A 26210-nucleotide genomic window follows, 5' to 3' on the forward strand; every position below is an offset into this window, starting at 1 on the left:
ATGGTCATGTAGTCGAGTGATTTTGGCTGTGACCAAAGATTAAACACACTGTTTAGAAACTTGTTGGCTGTGGCTTCGTTCTTTTCCCTCGAGGAGCAAGGAAACGGCGCTTGGATATATATATATATATATGTGGGTATGATGTTAAGGACTACCAGTCCCAGACTACTTTGTGGTAACTATACTCACCTGAGTGCATTACAATTGAATAAATGTGGGAGTATACCTGGAGTCCTTGTGCTGGCAGTTATTGAGTAAAGCAGCAAGCCTCAGAGGAAGGGCGAAGCCCGAAACGCATCAGGCGCTGCTGACGCTGGATGCTCCTGTTTCTTTCCTAAACTTGAACACGCTGTTGGGAAAGTGCGCCCTGAACCTTCGGGTAACTGTGAACTTTGATGTAATGACGGCTGACCCGGCCGTTGGGCGCACCGCTGTGGACTCAGACAGTTCCGCGGCCGGTCTACGACCGATGCTGCAGATTCAACTGGCGCTTACTTTTACATGGGTGAGAACAGAACAGTAGCATTTGTGATTGGAAATCATATTTGACTCAATTACTACTGGCAGCCCACTGGGGTATGATGTTAAGGACTACCAGTCCCAGAATACTTTGTGGTAACTATACTCACCTGAGTGCATAACAATTGAATAAATGTGGGAGTATACCTGGAGTCCTTGTGCTGGCAGTTATTGAGTAAAGCAGCAAGCCTCAGAGGAAGGGCGTAGCCCGAAACGCGTCAGGCGCTGCTGACGCTGGATGCTCCTGTTTCTTTCCTAAACTTGAACACGCTGTTGGGAGAGTGCGCCCCGAACCTTCGGGTAACTGTGAACTTTGATATATATGTGTGTGTGTGTATATATATATATATGTGTGTGTATATATATATATATATGTATGTGCGCATATATATATATATATATATATATATATATATATATATATGTGTGTGTGTGTATATATATATATATATTTATATATATATACACACACACACACATTTGGATTTCCCTTAAATTTTCAAAACTGAAGACCGGATTTACACCAATTTACAAAAAGGTCACTAGCAACAGCCACATTTCTGCAAAATGTGATGTAATTCCGTTCAGCTGTTCGGGCTGTAGTCGTGTCTAAAATTCCTAAGGGAATTAACATAGGAAGCACACACTCCCCCCCTTTCCTCAGTCCCTACTTGATAGATCGCCCCAAAACTTTCCAAGCGCAACAAGATTCACTGGGGTACTCTTTGGGGGGAAATGTTGTAAAGATTCCTCAACCGGCGCCAAAGATTTAAGCAAATCAAATAACGCTTTTCCTATGTAAACATGGTCCTAACTTTACTTAGGTCATATATATGTATATAAATATCTAATGACGCAAAGTATTATACTCTAAAAAATACTGAAAATTCCCCAGTTATAATAACATAATGCGTGTTTGTAAAGCGCACTTTCACCCAAGGGTATCTTGGCGCTAAATAACAGATGTTTATAGTTACCCAACTCAACAGGATTTGAACCTGTTTATTTATTTTATTTATTTATGGAATTTTTAATGCGCAACTAATACCCTAGGGTGTCTAGGCGCAATGAGATACTCTGGGATGCACAAAATTTAGGGCGTGAACTTATTGGTTGAATAGCCATGTCTTCAAGGCCTTGCGAAAGGCAATGAGTGTTGGTGCTGTTTTAATGTACAAGGGGAGTGTGTTCCACAATCTGGGGGTTGCTACCAGGAAACGTCTGTCTCCCCATGTGGCCGTTCTTGTGCGGGGGACATGCAATAGACAGCTTGCCGCTGATCTTAAATCCTTTCCAGGTATGTACACCTGAAAAGCTTCCTTTAGGAACTTCGGTCCAGTCTGATGGATGGCCTTATAGGCGATGCAGAGAGCCTTAAATTTGATTCTGCTCTCCACCCTTAGCCAGTGTAGATGGCGTATGGCTACTGAAGTGGAGTGTCGCCAGGGGATATTAAGTAGGATCTGTGCTGCCATATTTTGCACAGACTGTAGCTTATTCAGAATATATTTGTTTGTACCAAGGAAGAGGGCGTTTCCATAATCCAGCTTCGAAAACACTAAGGTGGTGATAAGTGTTTTCCCTGCCGAGGCAGGCAGGTATGGCATGAGTTTTTTTATTTTCTTCAGCACGAAGAATGCAGCAGAGACCACCTTATTTACATGGTAACCAAATGATAACTTGTTATCGAAGATAACTCCCAAATTCCTAACCTTAACAGCAGGAACCGGGGGAGAGCCCATCTGACTGGGCCACCATGTTGAGGAGCATTCGGGGGAGATCTTACCGAAGGTCATAACTTCGGTTTTCTCTGCATTAAGTTTCAGGCAGTTACTGTGCATCCATGATTGTACATCCAGTAGCCCCTCCTGAAACTTAGCTGCTACCACTGGACCGTTCTTGTGTACTGCCAACACAAGTTGGGTGTCATCCGCGTAGGTAGTCAATCGCATCCCATGAGATTTAATGACCCTCGCCAAGTCCGCAACGTAGATATTAAAGAGCGTGGGACTTAGCGAGGATCCTTGAGGGACCCCACAGAGCAGTTCAGAAGTGGGCGAATAGTAGTTGCCCAATTTGACTGCCTGTTTGCGATTGACTAGGAACGAGGCTATAAGATCTTTAGCCAGATGACTAATTCCAAGGGCTGCGACACGGTCGACCAAGATGCCGTGGTCGACCGTGTCAAAGGCAGCAGACAGGTCCAACAAGATAAGCACTGCCGCGCCTCCCGAATCCATGATCTCTCGAATTTCATCCGAGGCTTTTACCAGTGCTGTCTCAGTTCCGTGTTCCTTCCGGAACCCGAACTGAGTATCATCTAAGAGCTTATGTTGTTCAATAAACTCGGAGAGCTGTTTGTTCATTATTGCCTCTACTATTTTGGCAGGGAAGGGGAGGCAGGCAATAGGCCTGTAGTTGGAGGTGATGGTAGGGTCTAAGGAAGGCTTCTTAATCAAAGGTTTAACAATAGCCTTCTTCCAGATCTGTGGATAGACACCAGTTTCGAAGATGGAATTGCATATGTTGGTCAGCGGCTGGGTAACAACATTGTATAGTTGGTTCATTATGGTCGGAGGGCATGGGTCCAATGGAGAGCCTGATTTAATCTTGCCAACAAGTAAGTTGACCTGATCTTCGGTAGCTGACTGAAACTGAGTAAGAGAAGGATACTTCAGTGCTGGTTGAATGGTTAAATCAGCGATTCTTCCTGCCAGCTCTTTGGAGAAAGTGGAATAAATATCCATTACCTTAGTGGTAAAAAATGTGGCTAGTGCGGTACAGAATTCCTGCGAGTTCTCAATTGTATATCCAGCTGGAGGATTGGACAGAGAGTTCACCACTTGAAATAGCATCCTAGCTGAGTTCTGTGCGTGCTCAATTCGACCAGTGAAGAACAGATTCTTTTGTGTACTGATTGCTTTTTTATATATTGCTAGCGCACTTTTATATTCTTGTTTAGCCGAAGGACTATAGTGCTTTCTCCAGCGCCTTTCTAAATTTCTACAGAACTGACGCTGGAGCCGCAGCTCCTCTGTGTACCACTGAGCAGAAGGAGTCGCTCTATTGGGGCGATAGATTTTTTCAGGTGCAACTTCGTTCGCTGCTTTTAAGATCCATTCCTGAAATTTGGTGGACATGGTTTCAGTGTCGCCTCCGTTTTCCGGAGCTGATGACAACAGAAGATTTGAAAGATGTGGTATATCTACATTTTTCCACATCCGTGCCCCCACTGATGCTCTGACGCTGGTCTGAGGGGGTTTGAGTGGTAACATCCGAATTCTGAAAGTAATGGCTTGGTGGTCAGACCATATTAGAGGTAAAATTGCTCCTAGCTCAACAGGCCTCAACAGCAGGAGGGTGGCCACAGCAGCCAAGCCTCCCGCCTGCAGCCAAACCCATGATGCGCACTACCTTCAGTGGTGTATGGAAGGGGGTCGGCCACGGCGCAATGTGTAAATACTGACGTGATAGTTATTATGGTTTATTATTTCTATTATTGACTATGAATTGTATAAACATGGTTTTCTGCTCGATTTGCACATTCCAATATGGCGCTCATGTAATACTCATGAGTAGCCCTACCTCTCTTTCTCTGTAAGATTGCATGCTGCACTTTAAAAATGAGTCCGTGTACAACACTCATGTTGACACATTGAGAAAGGGCTTGACCCGAAACGCGTCTGTAAGGACTTTACTAAAATTTGGAAGACTGACAAAACACCCCGTGAGTGCTGCCTTTTTCTTTCCCGGCTGGGGAGGAGATTCGGAGCGGCATTTGTTACACGGCGTACCACCGTGTTAGCGGCACCCACCGTTAGTGCCCCGCCGTCTGTGGTACGGACTCGAGCGTGATATATATATATATATATATATATATATATATATATATATATATATATATATATATACACACACACACACACACACACTACCTACTGACAGTCACCAGTAGGTAGCTATAGTTAGGACCATGTTTCCATAGGCGTTTTTGGACTTGCCTTTATCTTTGGTGTCGTTTGATAAATCATCACAAAATTTTCCAAAATAATTTTCATAGTATGTCTTCTTGTGAGTGGAAAGTTTCGGGGTGATCTGTGAAGTGGGGCTGAGATAAAAAGGGGGTGGGGTCACAAGAAGTGATTTTCCCATGTTACTTCCGATTGGAACTTTAGACATGCTTGCAGCTCGAACAGCTGGTCAGAATTGCACCGAATGTGGAAGGACGATTTTGGTTTGCTGATCACACTTTCAGTTATCTGGTGATAATCTGTTCAGTAGTTGATGAGGAATTTAAGGGAAGAAATAAGGATATTTGTGCCACAGCAAATTTGTGAGAATTTTGCAATTAATCGCAAATGCGTGTGCCAACAGGAATGCAGTGATTGACTTGCTGCAACCTGAGCACACTTGCAGCTGCCATTTTACCTCATCGCAGCAGTCCCTTGGGTTGACAGAAAGTGGCATAATGGAGCAGGTTGCATGTGCCCTGACCCCATGAGAGGAGAATAGGGGTGTTTGTGGAACCCCTTATAAGTATAATATATCGAAAGGTTTTTTTTGCACCTCACGATATTCACAAATTTGTCGTGACCGTCAGCCCAGCCCCCGTGTAACGTAACGTCGATTTGCGAATACCTCTGAAAAAACATATATATATTTATACACTCACCCACTCGGCCACCCACTCTCAGACTGATGCTCCCACTGAGATATGTACTCAGATATTCACACTCACTCACAGACCCACTCAGAGATTCATGCACCCACTCAGAAACCCAGGCAAAGACTGGTGCACCCACTCAGAGATCAACTCAGAGACTCACGCACCCACTCTCAGACTTATGCATCCACTCACACCCACTGAGACTAATGCACCCACACAAGACTTACACACACTTACAGATCCACTGAGACACTCAGAGACCCACTCAGAAATCCACTCAGAAACTCATGCACCCACTCACTCCCACACCCACTCACAGACCCACTTATACACATATACACACTCATGAACCACTCAGACTCATGCACCCACTCATGCACCCACTCAGAATCACTTGCCCTCTCACATACCTACTCAGAGATTGATGCACTCAGTGACAAACCCATTAAGAAACTCATGCACTCATTTAGACATCAACTCAGAGTCATACACCCACTCACAAACCCACAGACACTCACTTAAACACTCATGCACCCATTTAGACACCTAGTCAAATACTCATAGACCCACTCAGTCATGCACCTACTCACACACCCAGTGATACACTTATACAGCCACTCTCAGGCCCACTGACACACTCAAACACCCACTCACACACCCATTCAAACAGACACACACTCACAAACACACCCACTGAGACACTCATGCAGTCATTCTCACACTCAAATGTTACAGGTAATAGTTAGAAAGTAAGAATTAAAAACCTTAGCTACTCACTGACACACCAAAGGTTACAGGGACATTATAGTTAGGAAATAGAATTTAAAAAACCTTAGAAAGTCACTGATTAAACCAGAGGTTACAGGGACGTTATAGTTAGGCTCGTATTTCACTCGTACAAAACCAGAGAAATTGATCAGTTATAGTTACCTGTGCTAACTATAACTTACGCCCCCGCAATGAACTACTTATGGCCTCACATATTACATCACTCATGACATGTTCAGTGACATTGCTGATGACATCCCTGATGAAATCTCCAATGACATCACTGATGTTTTTACTATGGGGAGGAGGCTCTGAGGCCCCCATCCCCGGGCTGATTTTGGCCCCAAGGACTCCATCCCCTGGGGCCCGGCCCTGTCACCAGTTTATCGCAAGTAAGCCCGGAGCCTCTTGCTCCGGGCTTACTTGCGATAAACTGGGCTGTGGCGGGGTCGCGAACCCCTTAAATCCAAGCGCCAACGTTTCCTTGCTCCTCGAGGGACAAGAACGAAGCCACAGCCAACAAGTTTCTTAAACAGCGTGTTTAATCTTTGGTCACGGCCAAAATCACTTGAGGCGTTTCGGAGCTGGGCTCCTTTATCACGAGTACAAGTGCATAGAATGAGTGTGTGTTTATACATTGGCAGTCAGTTCACTTCCTGGTCATAGACAGTGATGACATACTCAAAAAAACGGCATATCGTAGTTACAGGAGCTAGTATGACACAATAATCTTTCTAATCAGCAAAATAAATTGATTTAAACATTTTTGATTGAACATATCACTCTGTACATAATAATCTGCACATAATATTGTTAGTTGTTTTTGGCGAAAAAGAAATAAGAAAAAACGTTATTGTTCACACCGTGAACAATCGTATTTTCGTGCTACCTTATTGCCCAGTGATTCACTGATATGCTGCGTCGTGTTATATTGTCAGTCCATGAAATAATTCATTTGTAAATGAACTTAAAACATACTGATGGTTTTTAGACGTGCCTGTCTTTATGAGAACTCATATTGTTGGCATTATTCATCAACTCTTGTTTCCACTCACGCGTTGGTCATTCAGCCCCAGTGGGCATTGTTCTACACAGTTTGCATTGACCCTGTGTTTTTAAGATTATTCCTGCCCCAGTGGGCTGGTTTTTGCCACAATTTTCTACAAAAACGTAAATTTGTCCATCATATGTGTACTTGCTTGATTCTTCCATTCAGACGTGTACTATAATAAAGGTGCTGTGAGTTCATTCAAAACTTCTCAGATTCTATGTGCTGATTATAACTTCATACGTGCCTTCCACTCGCCTTTATAACCATGCCAACTTGATCTGTGAAAGTGAACATAAAATACATGGTGAAATTCTTGAAACTAATATACACTATAAAATATTTACAAAGAAACGAGGAAAATGCATTTTTAGAAACTCAGTATTAGACAGTAATCTCAGAATTATCATTCTAGATGACATGCTAACCCTTCATCACAGTTATGCCCGTGTGGTTGCATTGTTTGGTACTTAATTATCATTTTCGATTCAAGTCTCCTTAATTCTTGTAACCGATCACCCCCTCTGACTCTTGGTGGTATATGGTCTAGCACACAGAATGTCAGTAATGTATTGTTGCCTTTATGATGTAATGCGAAGTGCCTTGCCACTGGATATTGTTTGTCATTGTTTTTAATCACTCTAAGAGATTCTAGCACTCTTTTCTTAGCTTAATGAAGTGTACTGCCTATGTAGTATTTCTCACATGGGCATTTCAAGGCATATACTACATATTCTGTATTGCAAGAGTAGTGACTAAGGATTGTGAAGGGTTTACAAAACTGTGAAAGTCAAACTACTTTAACATTCTTACTGTTTTTGCAAGCTTTACAACTATTGCAAGTAAAAAAGCCCTGTATGTTACTTTTTTTTACGTTAATTGGTATAATTGCCTTGCATAACGTGCCTTTCAAACTTGTTGCCTTACGGTATGTAATTTGTGGGAATTCTTCGACTGACTCTGCAATATCCTTATCAGTTTTCAAGAACCCCCAGAACTTTTTAAGGGCATCCCTCACATTTTTAGATTGTTTGTTGAAATTGGTTATAAACCTAACAGTGTTCTTTGTTTCCGAGTCAGTGTTTCTTTCTTTCACCTTCAACACTTCACTTCTTTCTTTCAGATCAACTTTACCTAGTGCTTCCTTGATACCGTTTTGGTCATAACCCCTTTCTTTGAATCTTGAACACATCACTTTACTTTGTGTTTTATAGTCTTCGTCTGTTGTACAGTTTCTTTTTGCACGTAAGAGTTCCCCCATCGGGATACTCTTGATCAAGCTAGTGGGATGGCAACTGTACGCATGTAGGAAACTGTTGCCCACTGTTTTCTTTCTAAACAGTGATGTGGTAATCTTATCTTCTGTGATTTTAACTAAAAGACCTAGGAATTTGATTTCCTTTCCATCTAAATGACCCGTGAAAGTGAGGTTCAAATTGTTTGAGTTCAGACTCTCAAAACATTTGTCTGCTTCCTCGGGGCTACCCTCCCATATACAGAAAATATCATCAATGTAGCGGGCCCATGTTTTCACGTGTGTCTTGTATTCCTGTAGGTTCTGGACCACTTGCTCCTCCCACCAGCCTAGGTATAGTCCCGCAAAGCTGGGGGCAAAGCAAGTGCCCATCGCCGTACCAAGGGTTTGCCTATATATGCTGCCCTCAAACAGAAAATAATTGTGTGTAAGACATGTGTAAATCATATCTAAAATCATTTCTGTGTGGAAAAAGTAGGAAAGTGATCCTGTGCCTAAAAAATGTCTGCAAGCTTCTACTCCTTTCTCATGTGGGATACTTGTGTACAGACTATTGACATCTAAGGTCATGAGTAAGTATTCAGGTTTCCACTGAATTGTTTCAATGTGTCTTATAAAATCTCCTTTACATAGGAGGGGAGTGACTGCACTAGGGGCTGTAGGAAAAAGTCGACATATCTCGACGTGTTCTCCAGGCAACTACCCCTGGAAGACACTATTGGTCTCCCTGATTGATTAATTTGGTCCTTGTGTACCTTGGGTAGTAAATATAGTACTGGCAATTTTGGGAACTTGCATTTAAGAAACTCACACTCTTCCTGTTCGAGGAGACCTCTGTCTTTCCAGTCTTCCAACTGGATTTGAAATTTAGAGTTAGCATTATCATAGAGTAGTTTATTGCTTTTCTCATATTTGCTAACATCAGTAACCTGGGAGAGACCTTCTTTAATGTACATTTCCCTTGCCATTACCACCACGTTCCCACCCTTATCCGATTTTTTATCACAATACTTTCATCTTTTTGTAATGTCCTTAGTGCTTTGTCCTGTTCCTTACTCAAGCTGTTTTTACCAAAACATTCACGTTTAGATACCTTGATAAGTTCTCTTTTTACACCTCTTTCAAAAACATCAATTGCTTTGTTAGACACTTGGGGTGAGAAAATGGATTTCGGCTTAAACCCACTACTGTGATTTAAGTCTAATCTAATATTGTCATTCACAAGGTTCAACGTGGGGTTTTCATTGATCAATGGGTTGCCATCATGGTCATGTAGTCGAGTGATTTTGGCTGTGACCAAAGATTAAACACACTGTTTAGAAACTTGTTGGCTGTGGCTTTGTTCTTTTCCCTCGAGGAGCAAGGAAACGGCGCTTGGATATATACATATATATATGTGGGTATGATGTTAAGGACTACCAGTCCCAGACTACTTTGTGGTAACTATACTCACCTGAGTGCATAACAATTGAATAAATGTGGGAGTATACCTGGAGTCCTTGTGCTGGCAGTTATTGAGTAAAGCAGCAAGCCTCAGAGGAAGGGCGTAGCCCGAAACGCATCAGGCGCTGCTGACGCTGGATGCTCCTGTTTCTTTCCTAAACTTGAACACGCTGTTGGGAGAGTGTGCCCTAAACCTTCGGGTAACTGTGAACTTTGATGTAATGACGGCTGACCCGGCCGTGGGGCGCACCGCTGTGGACTCAGACAGTTCCGCGGCCGGTCTACGACCGATGCTGCAGATTCAACTGGCGCTTACTTTTACATGGGTGAGAACAGAACAGTAGCATTTGTGATTGGAAATCATATTTGACTCAATTACTACTGGCAGCCCACTGGGGTATGATGTTAAGGACTACCAGTCCCAGAATACTTTGTGGTAACTATACTCACCTGAGTGCATAACAATTGAATAAATGTGGGAGTATACCTGGAGTCCTTGTGCTGGCAGTTATTGAGTAAAGCAGCAAGCCTCAGAGGAAGGGCGTAGCCCGAAACGCGTCAGGCGCTGCTGACGCTGGATGCTCCTGTTTCTTTCCTAAACTTGAACACGCTGTTGGGAGAGTGCGCCCCGAACCTTCGGGTAACTGTGAACTTTGATGTAATGACAGCTGACCCGGCCGTGGGGCGCACCGCTGTGGACTCAGACAGTTCCGCGGCCGGTCTACGACCGATGCTGCAGATTCAACTGGCGCTTACTTTTACATGGGTGAGAACTGAACAGTAGCATTTGTGATTGGAAATCATATTTGACTCAATTACTGCTGGCAGCCCACTGGGGTATGATGTTAAGGACTACCAGTCCCAGAATACTTTGTGGTAACTATACTCACCTGAGTGCATAACAATTGAATAAATGTGGGAGTATACCTGGAGTCCTTGTGCTGGCAGTTATTGAGTAAAGCAGCAAGCCTCAGAGGAAGGGCGTAGCCCGAAACGCATCAGGCGCTGCTGACGCTGGATGCTCCTGTTTCTTTCCTAAACTTGAACACGCTGTTGGGAGAGTGCGCCCTGAACCTTCGGGTAACTGTGAACTTTGATATATATGTGTGTGTGTATATATATATATGTGTGTATATATAGATAGATATATATATATATATATATATATATATATATGTGCGTATATATATATATATATATATATATATATATATATATATATATGTGTGTATATATATATATATATTTATATATATACACACACACACACACATTTGGATTTCCCTTAAATTTTCTAAACTGAAGACCGGATTTACACCAATTTACAAAAAGGTCACTAGCAACAGCCACATTTCTGCCAAATGTGATGTAATTCCGTTCAGCTGTTCGGGCTGTAGTCGTGTCTAAAATTCCTAAGGGAATTAACATAGGAAGCACACATCTCCCCCCTTTCCTCAGTCCCTACTTGATAGATCGCCCCAAAACTTTCCAAGCGCAACAAGATTCACTGGGGTACTCTTTGGGGGAAAATGTTGTAAAGATTCCTCAACCGGCGCCAAAGATTTAAGCAAATCAAATAACGCTTTTCCTATGTAAACATGGTCCTAACTTTACTTAGGTCATATATATGTATATAAATATCTAATGACGCAAAGTATTATACTCTAAAAAATACTGAAAATTCCCCAGTTATAATAACATAATGCGTGTTTGTAAAGCGCACTTTCACCCAAGGGTATCTTGGCGCTAAATAACAGATGTTTATAGTTACCCAACTCAACAGGATTTGAACCTGTGACCATGAGGCCCCTACCATGGATGCATTAATCTACTAAGCCACCAAACCCGGCTGACTATCTGAAGTAACTATAACTCAGGCCCTAAAGTAACTATAACCAGATTTCTCATCAATAATTTGCAAATGTTGCAGTGATATTATCAATGATGTCATAGAAGATGTCAGGAGCGATGCAATATGTGGGATAATTAGCAGTGCATGGCGAGGGTGAGAGTTATAGTTACCTTAGGGCACGAGTTATAGTTACTTGAGCTAGCTATAACTATAACTGGTGAATTTCAGTGTTACATTGTTACTGAACATTTAAACTCGTTATAACGTTGCTTTAACTTGTGGTTTTTCCAGGAATTTCTTGGCTTTTTTAACGTATTGTAATATTTACTTGCCATACGTAAATTTAACCTCCCACATTCAGCCAACTTCATGATGCACATGGCCATTGGGGATTGGCCCCAAGGCCTGACCTGTAGCCAACCCCTGTAAAGGCATCCAACACAACACTGCGCAAGGCCTTTGGTCATGCACAGCAGGAGGGTGGCCACAGCAGCCAAGCCTCCCGCCTGCAGCCAAACCCATGATGCGCACTACCTTCAGTGGTGTATGGAAGGGGGTCGGCCACAGGGCTTGGCCCTGGGGACCCCAGTGCTTTTTTTTAAAGGAGAGGGGAACTGCATGGCCGCTTCACCCAACCTATTATGGCGCTGGGGACCCCATCCCCCAAGGCTCTATTTTTTTTTAAACTGGAGCGAGCCTCAAGTCCAATTAGGCCCTGGGAACCCCATCTAACCAGGGCCTTCTTAGTGGGAAGGGGACTGCATGGCCCCCTTCCCGAGCCTTATTAGGCCCTGGGGAGCCCATTCCCCAAGGCCACAACTTAAAATAAAGTGGAGGGAGTCCACACAGTCCCACTCCCTAAGCCTTATTATACCCTGGGGACCCCATCCCACGGGGCCTTTTTTTTAATTAAATGGTAGGGAGGCCACATTGCCACCCTCCCTGAGCCTTAGTATGCCCTGGGGTTGGCTTTCCACAGGGACCTTTTTGTAATTAAAGGGGTGGGCAGCGTGACCACCGTCCCCAAGTCTTATTAAGTCCTTCGGTTCCCACCCACCCAGGGCCGTTTTTTTAATTAAAGAGGAGGGGGCCACATGCCCCCAAGCTTCATTAGGTTTTGGGGACCCTATACCTTAGGCCATTTTTTGGTAATTAAAGTGGAAGGGGCCGCGTAGACTCTCTCACAGAGCATTGCTAGGGCCTGGGGACCCCATACCTAGGGCTGTTCTTTTTTAATTAATGGAGAGGGGCCCCCCTTGCGAGTCTTGTTAGGCCCTGGGAACCATACCCCGCAGGGCCACTACTAAAACTAATTGGGACAGGGCCGTGCAGCCTCCCTCGCCAAGCCTTTTCCAATGACTGAGACCCCAGCTACTGCATTTCTTAACCCCTTGCATGCGGGGCTCATTCCCCGCTGTGCTGGGGATAGGGGGGGCGCGCACAGCGCCCCAGTGCTCATGACGAGCTGAGCTTGTCATGACCACACCTGTTTGTGTAGAACGTTCGCACATCAGGGGAATTAGCCCAGCTTGCGAGCGTTCCAACAGTCATGACAAGCTCAGCTCGTCATGAGCACACAAGCACCGTGGCTCATGATGAGCTGAGCTCGTCATTAGCGTTCAAGGGGTTAAAGGTGGGTGCCGTGGTGCCCACCCAGGACACCCAACATATACTTGTTGGGGGCTAGCGGGGGAGCTTCAAGGCCCCCATGTGTCCCAGCCGGCTCCCTGAATGCAGCAGGAGCTAGGATTGCTTACGCCCAGAGGGAGCAGCTACTAATGTTGCTCCCTCCAAGCGGGAGCAATTTTTTTATCCGTTTCCCTACCTGCATCAGGGCGGGTGGGGAAACAGATCTTAAGTCTGCTCTCAGCCGGCAGAAGCATTTTTAAAACTTCATCCGGCTTGGAGCAGACTTTGTGTTTGCTCCCGTCTGGAAGGAGATTAAAAAATGCTCCCACTAGGCGGGAGCAAACACAGGTTTCCCTTCCCATGCTGTTGCAGGCAGGGAAATCGCTATGTCCCGTTGGTGGGTTCCCAGGGACATAGCTAATGAGACGGGCCTTTTATCGTTTCGGGAGGGGGCTTCACTTTTTAGTTCTGCAACCCCGGGGTATGGGGTGCTACATGGCCCTCTCCCCTTTAAAAATACAGTGCCCCCAGGAGGATGGCGTCCCTGGGCCCGAAAATAGCCTGGGAAAGGGCTGCCTGGCCTCTCCCCCTTACAAAGATACCGGGTCCTGAGGGATGGGGTCCCTGGGGTCACAAGCGGCTCGGGGATCAGGGCCAAATGTCATTTACCCCTCATAACATACTTCGGGCCCCAGGAGATGGGGTCCTCATGCCGAAAACGACCTGGGGAGTGGGGCCGTATGCCCCCTCCTCCTAAATAAGACGTTGGGCCCTGGTGAATGGGGTCCCCAGAGCAGCAATCAGCCTGGGGCCATGTGTGTGTCATGCCCCCAAACAATAAGAACCATTGTATCCCCGGTGCTCTAGCCCATCCCAGGGTTTTATTAAATAAACAAGGGCAGCAGCCTGTGCTTTTTTTTGCCGTGGATCCTCTTTGAATTTGCTGCAAAATATAAACAACAAAACATTTTTGGCCCCAGGCGGGTTCCCTTTGGGACTCCACCACCAGGACTTGGGGGTCAGGACATCCATACCCTGCTCCCCTAAGTCATTTTTGTTAAAACTTTTTTTGGACTCGGACTGGATCCGACTCCTAAGATAGCTGCCATCACATCCTGGTTAAGGTGGTGACAGCCAATTAGAGCTCTGCTTGAGATCTGTTGTGATCCACTGAGGCTCCACGTCATAGATATACATTGTTTTTTTAACAATAATAGCTCAAAAACTACTGAACGGATTTACACCAAATCACAAAAAGCACTATTTCTCGACCAAGATGTAGCTTTCTGCCAAATTTGTTGTAAAACCGTTCACTGATTTAGCCAGTAGCTGTGTCTAAATTTCCTATGGAAAAATTAATGAGGAAAATGCATTTTGGGACCCCCCTTTTTTCTCTGCCCCCGCTTGACAGATCATCCCAAAACTTTCCACACGTACGTGAACTAGTCTAAACTTTTTTTAAATGTTCGTGGTAATTCGGCAAATGGCACCCAAATTTATTAGTAACACTGCATATATATATATATATATTCACTGAAAAAAACATAGGTTTTAGGCCTTATATAGTTAGGAATTAACATATAAAAAACCATTGAAATTCACTGAAAAAACCATAGGTTTTAGGCCTTATATAGTTAGGAATTAACATATAAAAAAAACATTGAAATTCACTGAAAAAACCATAGGTTTTAGGCCTTATATAGTTAGGAATTAACATATAAAAAACCATTGAAATTCACTGAAAAAACCATAGGTTTCAGGCCTTATATAGTTAGGAATTAACATGTACAAAACCATTGAAATTCACTGAAAAAGCATAGGTTTCTGGCCTTATATAGTTAGGAATTAACATATAAAAAACCATTGAAATTGCTCCTATATAGTTAGTTGGACTAACTATATTTGGCGCACCCGCAATCCACTGCTGATGATGTCATATATTACATCATTCATGACATGGTCAGTGACATCACTGATGACATTACTGATGACATCTCAAATGACATCACTGATGACATCTCATTTGACATCACTGATGACATCATCCAGTGACTGTGTTTTTCTGTAAAGTTTAAATATGTTTTACCTATTGAAGAATGAGTGGATGTATAAGTGTCTGGATGAAGGATTTAGTAGGTGCTTGACTGACTGTATGAGTGAGTGATTAAATGTGTCTTACTGAATGCATAGGTTAGTGACTAAACTGTGTGAATGTGTGCATCAGTATGTCTGTTGTTATGTAAGCTGCTGCATGCGTTGATCAGTAGCTATATGAGTGGCTATATGGGTTATTGATTGGTTGCCCAAGTATTTGTATGGGAGACTGAGTGTGTGTGTGGCTGGCTGGGAGGTGTGTGACTCTGTGCAGATCAATGTGTACTTGTATCAGTGATTGTATAAGAGAGTAAGTATGTGTTAGTATATGTTTGAATAAGTAAGGTGTTGTGTGTATAACTATATAGATGAGGAAATGGAAGTGTGATTGATTCTTTCATGACTGACTAGGTGTGTGAGTAACTCCATGGATAAGTGGCAGTGTGTGAGTGTCTGCATAGGTGTATGAGTGCATATGATAGTGTTGCATTGATGAGTGACTGTATGTATGAGTGATTGTATGGGTGAATGAGTGGATGTGTGAGTAGACCTAGGAATCAGTGAGTGCCTATGTAGTAACTGGTATTGGTGTGTCAATAGTTTCAAGAATAGTAGTCTGTATTTAACACTGGGTGTATCAAAGGTTATATTAGAGTGTGAGGAGGTGCATCGTATTATCACATGAATGATGTAATCAGTGATGTCATCAGTGATGTCATTTGAGATGTCATCAGTGATGTCATCAGTGATGTCACTGACCATGTCATGAATGATGTAATATGTGACATCATCAGCAGTGGATTGCGGGTGCGCCAAATATAGTTAGTCCAACTAACTATATAGGAGCAATTTCAATGGTTTTTTATATGTTAATTCCTAACTATATAAGGCCTGAAACCTATGCTTTTTCAGTGAATTTCAATGTTTTTTTATATGTTAATTCCTAACTATATAAGGCCTGAAACCTATGCTTTTTTCAGTGAATTTCAATGGTTTTTTATATGTTAATTCCTAACTATATAAGGCCTAAAACCTATGGTTTTTTCAGTGAATTTCAATGGTTTTTTATATGTTAATTCCTAACTATATAAGGCCTGAAACCTATGGTTTTTTCAGTGAATTTCAATGGTTTTTTATATGTTAATTCCTAACTATATAAGGCCTAAAACCTATGGTTTTTTCAGTGAATTTCAATGGTTTTTTAAATGCTAATTCCTAACTATATAAGGCCTGAAACCTATGTTTTGTTCAGTGAATTTACAAGGTTTTTTAAATGCTAATCCCTAACTAAATACCGCCTGAAACCTATGGTGTTTTCAGTGAATTTGCAAGGTTTTTAAGATGCTAATTCTATTAGCGGATAACGTTTAAATATGTTAATATCCTTGTGGGACCACCTGAGCAGCCCTCGGGATCCAATTTTTGGACCGGCCCAGCCCTAGGGCACTCACTTTGCAGCGTGCCTGGAAACTCCGCTAGACCAGCTGGGCCACACAGTACTTTCCCGCACTCAAGATCGTGGACAAGTTGTCTTAGCAAATGAAAGTCTCAAATGCAATGTAGGAACGGAAAAATATTTGCCTTGTCTAATGTCCACAGTGCAATTTTCACACGTTGCGCCCACTTTCCAGTTTGCAAGGAGACATGTAAATGTGTTGCGAGTGCATGGTATTTGTTGGCCACTCGCTCCTCTCTGCAGATGTTAATTATTTTTAATTTGGCAGTTGTTCTCTGTGGGATACATGTTTAGTACCCATTGGTCGCCGCCATTTGAACGAAGCAGGCAGTTGTTCCCTGGTACTGACTGCTACTGCTCTAAGTATTTGTCTTTTGGCCCCATCCATTCCAGGCGCAGATAACACAACAAAATGCAATACAATACAATTCTGCACCACTTTTTAAAATACTCACCAGCCTTCCATAATCTGTACTCAAGAGGGGAAGTTTTAGAAAGCAGAATTGTGGAATGTACTGCCTATTTAAAATAGCTATTCATGCGTTTGTAAACTCACCATCACACTTATTTTGGCACTAATAACAGTTGTTTTTTGCACTTTCCTCACACGGCTCGTGTGGTGCATGCGTGAAAGCACGCGTGAATGTATGGGAGCGCTGGTTTAAGAAGTCTCTTACATGGCCTTACACCACATATAAACGTCACTAGCACGTGCTTTGCTCCAATATTTGCAGATTGGTAACCCCACCCCCACAAAGCGATACCACAGATAATAAGTGGTCCCAACCGCCGCCCATGCGCTGCAGTCGGCACTACCCGGTAATCTCTGGTTTGCCTTCAAACGCAGAGCACCACAAAGGAGTTATCCCGAGTCCGCCTCCTTTCAGAAGCCGGCATCTTCCAACTCTGAGGAATTAAAACTCCCCAAGAAACTTCATCTCGCCGCGTCTTTGGCTTTGCTTCGGTAGAAACGATGAAACCTCGATTGTGGTGGGGAGGTGACCCGTGAAATCCGGGGGCGGGTCCCTCTTCGGAGCCAAAGCAGCATTATGCAAATATGGCGCGGTCACTAATCTACGAAAATGATCGGAGCACACAAGCACCGCGCGGCCGCCTTAATAATGGTGCCGCCCACCCCCCCGCACCCTGCACCAACCTACCTACGCCACTGCTCTCCCAAGGCGTCTCCTCTTCTCCCGGAGCTCCCTCAGCACACGGGAGCCCCGCACCAGCCCACACTTCTTCCTCAGGCCAGCATCACCCGGTCTCCCCCTCGGCACGGGAGACCGGACATCGAAGGCTTCCCCCAGGGAGGGGGAAGCAGAAACCACGTCCTCCCGGCCCCGCCCACAACCAGGCGGCGGGCATCTTGAGGCGGCTCGGGCCGCGGCGGTGATCTCGGGGGGCAAAACGAGGGGTGGGCACCCTCGATATTAAAATAAAAAGATTAAAATAAAAGAGAGAAGCCCCCCAAGGCCACCCCCTCCAAATTTTTTTTTCTGAAAAATCGCGGGGTGCGCACACGGTGCGCGCTTACAGATATATAATTTTTTTCTCTTTTCATTTTCTCAGGAACTACTGGAGGGATTTACACTATTTAACCAAAAGCGTGATCTGCGTACCAGACACTACCATTTTGACAAGTTTGGTGTAATTCCGTTCAGCGGTTCAAGCTGTAGCCGTGTCTAAAGGTCCTATGGAAATTAACATGGGGAAAACACGTTTTGGGACCCCCCTTTTTTCTCAGCCCCCACTTGACTAATCCCCCAAAACTTTCAGGGAAGGAGAGGAGCGGAGCGGGCCATCTTCTTTGAGAAATTTGCGAAGATTCATCAACCAGCGCCAAAGTTATTCCCAATAGAATGTTGGGGATTTCCTATGGAAACTAGGTCCTAACTATATATACCTACTGACGACCGTCAGTAGGTAATATATATATATAAATATATACACACATATATATGTATATATATATATATATACACATCACAGTGCATTTCTGAATTAAAATATATATATATATATATTCATTCAGAAATGCATTGTGATGAAACTGAAACTATATGGACAAAAGACAACTGGAACATCAAATTCTGGACAAGGTTCATTGATGATCTTTTCGTTATATGAGAAGGACATCAAAGTGAATTTGGGAACTTTATATACTCTTTGAATGGCAACAAATACAATTTGTCCTTTACATCCTCCATTAACAGGGAAAGTGTCACCTTTCTAGACGTAGAGGTATTTCTAAAGAATCAGAGGCTCTGCACAAAAATGCATCGAAAGCTGACCCCATGCAATAGCATTCACCATGCGAATAGCGGACATCCAAAAAATGTTGAATGGAGTATACCGTAGGGAGAAATGCATAGGTCAAAAAGGAACTGCTCTAAAACATCAGACATTGAAAAACAATTGGAAGAAATCAGCAATCGTTTTCTTGAAAGAGGTTACCCATGGGAAGTAATAGAAACTGCAAGAAATAAAATTAGGCAGCAATCAAGAGATGAACTTCGGATACCCAGAACAAGAAATGAGGAAAAACGGTAATGAAAATGAAAAAATACGTTTGATCGTGGATTTTAACAAGGAAAACAAAGAATTGAAAGATACCTTACAGCAAAATTGGAAAATCCTTGTATTAGATGAAACTTTGAAAAAACATTGACCATAAATCCAAACATTACATACAGGTAAGCGGTTTCCTTAGGAGACATTTTAACACAAAGTCACCTTGCCATAAAGAAATTACCAACAGTGATTTGGCTAACTACACCTTGCTTCTGGAAATGTTCCAAATGTACAGCAAAATACATCCTCATATAAACTTCGAAATGGAAAAACAGAAACAATCAAAGAGCACATCACCTGTGAATCCAAATTTGTAGTTTATATACTAGAGTGTCTCTGCGAGAAACAATACACATTGGAAGTACCATCAATACGTTAAAATTGAGAATTCTCCAACATCTACGTGCTATAAAGAACCACAATCTTTCCTATCTGATTGCTAAACACTTTTTAGAAAACCATACAAGAGATAATCAACAGCTGGAATATTTTGGAACAAAACATGTAGGAGTGAAGGAACGAGGGTGTGACGGAACTTTAACTTTAAGACATGAGGAATCTTGCCTTAGTATAGCCACTGGAAGTGATACTCCATATGGACATAATCTTGACGCAGAATCACATACACATCTAAAAGATTGATACCAGCTTAGAGAGTAAACTTTTATCTACCACTGAACCCAATAAGAGTCTTGTTTGCCTTAACTTCAGTTGCAATAGGTAGGAAAATATAAGATTGTCATTTTGTACGAATTGCAACTATAAGACTAATATATTTTGGAACTTTTAATATCATGGTGTTATGATTGATAGATAAAAAGACCTCAGACTAGGCCTGATAAAACCGAATGGACTAGTCCTAAAAAGCACTTGCACTTTCTGTTGATAGGTATAGGGGCTTGACAGTTACAATGAGTAACACAGAAACTCATAAGAAAAGCAAATACATTCCAGATGAATCGCTTAGAATTAAGGTGGTGGAATTGTGAAGAAATCAAATACTGTACTTTACAAAAATGTGAACTATGAAATGAGGGAGAAATTCGAATAGAACTGATTTATGATATTAATAACACTTCTTTACAGTGATATGAGTAATAGAGAATTATCATAATGTTTAAATTATAAAATAAATGTCCCCCTCTCTCATTTCACCATTCTCACCAGTCACTTTCATATAAAATCGAATTATGAATTTTATCTGTGAATTTGTTTTAATCTAATATATTTGTATCCTTGGGATTTTATATTTTGTGACAATAATTATCCTCATGGAGTTCTCTGCTTGGTTAGTGTATTGACAAGCTTTTGGACATATTTTGAAAAAAAATTACTTTATGTCAACATCTTATTGTCATAAGGAGGCACATGCTGAAATTAATTTGTATAATGTCATTTACATTCATACATAACATGGCTTTGAAATGTTGCCAACAATTGAGAATGAAGAGTAGCAGTTGAGCAGTGCAGTGTAATCAAAAGCAACAAGGGGCTAATGCACATTAAAAAAGCTGTTCTTGACGCAGGGACTCTATGGTACAGTAGAAGGCTGTGAGCCGAAACACTTAGACCGTCCATCTGTGTGTTTGCACTATGGTGTAATTAATAAAAAGGAAAAAAGAAAGAAACCTACTGTCTATGGTGCAGTGAGTTTTTGTTGAAGGAGTAGAATGGAGTCAGTGAAGCATATCTATATATGTATATTACCTAGTGGTGATCGCCACTGAATAGTTTTAGTTAGGACCACGTTTCCATAAGAAATTGATGTTTTGGTTTGCTAATAACTTTGGCACCACGTGAGAAAGCTTCACAAAACTTTCCAAAAAAAGTCTCATCCACCTCAGCTTCTTCCTGGAAAGTTTTGGGCTGATCTGTCAAACAGTGGTTGACAAAAAGGAGGATCCCCAAATGTCTTTTGCCCATACAATTTAAATAGCAATTCCAGAAAAAAAGGGTGAACAGAATGACACCAAATTTGTCAGCGTGCGAGAGCAGAGAAAAAAGCTGCTCTTCTCAGGTGGGATCAAAGTGATTGAGTTGGCTCCCACGATGGGTGTTGTTTGGGGAGCCGGAAGGAGCATTGGGTCTCCACCTGCCGCCCTCAACTTTATAAAAAGGTGTGGGTGTCCAGGATGGGTACCGGGGCACCCATTGTAAAGTAAACTGTCCGGCTCTCGCAGACAACCACAATTGGTCTACACCCGCGGCTCAAAAGTTAATATAAAGTGTGGGTGTCCCAGGTGGGGCTGAGAAAAAAACAAAAAAAAAATTTAAACAAAGAATGATAAATGAGCAGCATTATTATTCATTGCTACAAGCAAGGAGCACCCCATAATGCTCTTCGAGAGCTTTTTTATTTATATTTGTAGATCTTGGTAGACCAACACCAAGCATTTTTTTAATGCTGTTGAGGGCTGCAAGAGCCACCTCAGCCCCCAGCAACATCAAAAACTGCATGTAAGTCTCTTGGGTCATTGAATCAATGACCCCAGGAAAGCTTACTATATTCTTTTAAAGCACTCCGAGTTGGAGTTGGATGTTCTTCAGCTGGAGTGCAGGGATTCCTTGTGGTTGGTTCAATGGCTGTACTCTGTGGCCTGAACAATGTTAAGAAAGATTCAGATGTTTACTGTTTTTTTAAAGCTTTATTTAAAATATTTTGTGACAATCACTATTATTAAACATTGCAATGTGTGAATTTGTAAAATATATGTTTGATTATTGTTATTGGTGACTTAAAGCCAGCCGGTCTGCTTTATACTTGTTAATGTGATGACCCTTTGAAAAAGGCATCAGGCCCACCAGTTTTTATATTTTGGTTTCTGACTCTTTGACAACGCCAGAAAGTCTGCCTGAGTTCGGCCAGAACCTGCGTGGCCAACCGCACGCTGCGCATGGCAGAAAGTCATGCTTGGCATTGGCCTGCCTGCTCGCAAGGGGTTGGATTCAGAACCTGGCAGCAGGCCATTCCCTGCAGCTAACCCCATACCGTTGACCATGTGCAGTGTGGGGTTGCTTGCATGCATGGTGTTGGAGTCAGTGCTTGGCCCTGCATCCAACCTGAAGGCTGGGCACAGCGGGGTGGATATCCGCGGTGGTTAGGCACAATTCACTGAAAAAAACAAAGGTTAAAGTGATATTATAGTTAGAAATTGTAATTACATAATACTTTACACTCTTAAAAAACATTAAAAATTCACTGAAAAAACCAAGGGCTAAAGTAACGTAATACTTGTGTCGAAATTTCAGTGACAACGTAACAGTTTAAAGTAAAGAGAACTCTGAAATTCACCAGGTGTAGTTATCTTAAGTAACTATAGCTTGTATCCTAAAGTAATATAACTCGTGCCCTCACTATACACTTCTCATTACCTCACATAATACATAACCAGGGCTGGCTTTAGTGCTTGTGGGGCCCAGTGCAACAATGTTTGTTGATGCATCCCCAGTGACATCCTTCGCTACGGATTCCCTCACTACCACACTTTAACAGTGCTTCTCAAGTCTCCATAACCACTGTCATATGCATTTCTTTTGTTTTATAGTGCCACTCATGCCAGTGTAGGGTATCAGTGCACTTACATCACACACACATTTCACAGAGACAATGAATCATACATGTGTAAATCAGTGTATTGGAAATGTTACATAAGACAGAGGACTACAAGGTGTTGGAGTCACATGTCATCCATACAAGTAGACAGTATAGCTTAAGACTGCGTGGTCTGGAGAAGCACAAACTCAGAATTTAAAACATAACACCGTGGTTGGGGTTGTCTTTACAAGTAAAAATTGATTTCTGCCCAAATTAACTCTTTTTACAACATTAGGATAATGAAAGACTTGGTAAGAAAACATAACGCTCTAACCTATTCCTTGCAGTCAGCATGCAGATTTTTGATGGCAGTTAAAAGGTCGCTATTCTTTATTAGGATCTTAACTTCTAAAATGCAAGTAACAAAGGATCTCTGTGACAAAAGCAGTAATCCACTGAACTATTTACACTATATGCACTTCTGTGATCTGTATGGTGGACGGTCTTTGCAGTAGGTATATTAACCTTCTGCTCTACCTAATGATGAGTCAAAATTTCCATGAGACAAAACTACATCTCTCTCCAACAGGTACATTAATCTCCAGTTATCTTTACATTGTTATTGTTGCCAGGAAATTACTGGAGAGGAAGAAGCTGCTGCATGTGCTTATTTTTCAACAATAGATCTGATAACACGCCCCCCCTCCTTGTAGTCAGCGCCCGCTGCCATGGCACCGTTCGCACCACCCTACAGCCAGCCCTGTACATAACTCATGACATGTTCTATGACAACATTGATGACATCACTGCAGCATCTGAAATTCCATCATTGATAGCAAGACCGTCAATGGCTTGGTGCCAGTTATAGCTACTTTAGAGCACGAGTGATCTAATATGTGAGATGATAAGCGGTGCATGAGAGGTGTGCAAGTTATAGTTACAGCTAATCTTTAATTGGTCTGTCTTTTTTTCAGTTTAAAATGTTATTTTTAACTGACATTTTCACCTAACAATAACATCACATTAACCTTTGTTTTTTCCAGTGAATTTTTTACTTTTTTTAATTTAATATTACGATAGCTCATTATAACATCACTCTAACCTTTGTTGTTAAGGGAATTTTATTTTTTCAACATAAAGTAATAGGTTATTACCATTTCCACTACTGCCTACGGGTGGTCAACACGTCATGCATGGGGTTTGGCCGTAGGCAGCATGTGGTGAACTGCAGGGCCTGACCTGTGGCCAGGCCCTTTGTCCAACCTCCTGTGGGTTACCAACTACCAAGGGACATCTGCTGGACACTCGTGAGAGCACACAGGGGTCTGTGCTGGCACCTGAGGGGCTACCACAGGACCAAAGGTCCTGTGCTGGCTCCTGTGGGATCAGCAACGCCCCCTCCAAATATTTTTTTTACAATGTTTGACCCCAATGGAACCCTTATACAAGAGCTAGTGGGTCACTGTACCCCTACCCTGCCCCTAAATACTTTCATTTTTTTATTTTCAGGACATGGAGACCAAGTACTGCCATGGTAGCCACAATATTTATCTTCCTGTTGTGGCCAGCTAAACAGAGCATGAGGCAGCTGAAGGGTAAAATATCTCCTTGGCCAATCAGATCGCTCCATTGTTTAAAGTTGCATGCCTGCATGACTTCCACAGGAGTCCCGTGAACTGAACCATACAGTTATCTTCAAATTTTAACCTTAGTTCCATAGACTACTGAATAGGATTATATCCAATTCACAAAAAGCACACTTTCTGGGTAAAGATCCAGCATTCTGCTAAATTTGCAGTAATTACGTTCAGCTGTTTGGACAGTAGCGCTGTTCAAAATTCCTTATGGAAATTGAATGAGGGAATTGCATTTTGGGGCCCCATTTTTTCTCGGCCCCTGCTTGACGAATCACACCGAAACTTTCCAGGAAGAAGCTAAGGTGGATAAACTTTTATTTGGAACATTTCATGAAGATTCGTCAACATTTAGAATGTATTTTTCTCATTTTAATTAAGATTCACTGGTTGATAGGTAGCTCTATTTTTTCTTTTTTTGTTTCTGGTAACTAACCATTACAAGTCGATAGCGGTGTAACTCTACTATGTAAAAAAACACTCAGAAATACACTGTGATCAATTATTCAGTGACACGTATGACTGCATCACTAGCTGTATTTGCAATAATTTTCCACACCTTTGTTGTTCATTTGTGTTATAAGTCTTACTTTTAAAGCCAGGGTGAGTTGATAACTTATTGGAAAGCGTTATTTACCAGTCTACGTTTCACTGATTCTATACCTTTCGGTGTTTTAACTTTCATTGCAATGATACAGTTGACTCAATCACAGTGGCATCAATTTATCTTACTGCCAACACGTTAGTTAATGCCTTGGATTTAATGATAGTGCTTTCTCTGTTGCTTAGTCGTTAACTTTACTTAAAGTTGAGCAGGCACTATCACTGTTTAATCTTTTTTAACTGCCATATTCTAAGTTGGGTGCAACAATAAAAATATGTTACAAATGTTTTTTTGTGCCCAGTTTTTAATATTGCACCCATGACGGGATGAGAACAATTGCCACTCAATCCTGGTTTGGCGTAGACAATTTCCTACCATTTCTACAAAGATAAATTTGTGCATAGAAACCTGCTCACTAACAGTAAAACTGAATGCAAAAATGTTTGCAACAACAGTTTTTGCTCACTATTGCACATTATATGCTTCATATGTAACAGAGCAACTGGGAATGAGGGCATTAATATTATTTTCATCCTGAGCCTACTCTCTCATCCGAGCCAATCAGACTTTTTTTTAGAAAGGTCCTTAAAAGTCTACTTGTGATCAGCTTTCTAGGTTGTTCAGTGATAATTCCTGTACTGGGATTAAGCAATCTCATGCACACTCTTTAAATAAAATGACGTTTTATGTCCTTAGACAAGGTGCTGTATCTGTACAGTGGGATAGGACAACAATTGTAATCTTTTCTTCTTGCTTTTTTAAATTAACACTTGTAATGAAATTTCATCCAAGCTTCTGAGTTTTTCTGACTGATGAAGCTTAATGGCAGCCCTCTCGATTCATGGTGAAACAAGATTAATCCATGCACAGATTGAGAAGTTTTGTTCTGATCGCCTTCCTTGAAAGGTCCCTTTCATGATGATGAGCGAAATCCCTCTCACTCCATCAAACACACCTTTCAAGATCCATTTCTTACCTTACTCCTCTGATAAGCCAATTACTCTTTCAGGATGCGTTCAAATATATTTTTGAATGTGGGCAGGGGCTTATTTTTTTTTAACAAGCATGATAAAGCCAGTTGGTTCGACTTTTCCATAGTGCATGTAGACATGCACACTAACACACAACTGGAA

At 42.2% G+C, this 26210-nt stretch overlaps 1 protein-coding gene and 1 long non-coding RNA gene across 4 annotated transcripts in view; one reads left to right on the forward strand and one right to left on the reverse strand.

The window, feature by feature from the left end:
- GLIS1 (GLIS family zinc finger 1) overlaps positions 1-26210 on the forward strand; it is a 1570389-nt gene that overhangs the window by 787426 nt on the left and 756753 nt on the right. The window lies entirely within an intron of this gene.
- Positions 1-26210, reverse strand: part of LOC144807802 (uncharacterized) — a 31021-nt gene that overhangs the window by 3319 nt on the left and 1492 nt on the right. Inside the window, exon 2 of the long non-coding RNA XR_013606449.1 lies at positions 6843-7282. This is a non-coding gene — a long non-coding RNA (uncharacterized LOC144807802). The remainder of the gene's footprint in view (positions 1-6842; positions 7283-26210) is intronic.

The sequence above is a fragment of the Lissotriton helveticus genome, chromosome 1_2 (genome assembly GCF_964261635.1).
Source record: "Lissotriton helveticus chromosome 1_2, aLisHel1.1, whole genome shotgun sequence".
In the NCBI taxonomy this organism is placed as follows: domain Eukaryota; kingdom Metazoa; phylum Chordata; class Amphibia; order Caudata; family Salamandridae; genus Lissotriton; species Lissotriton helveticus.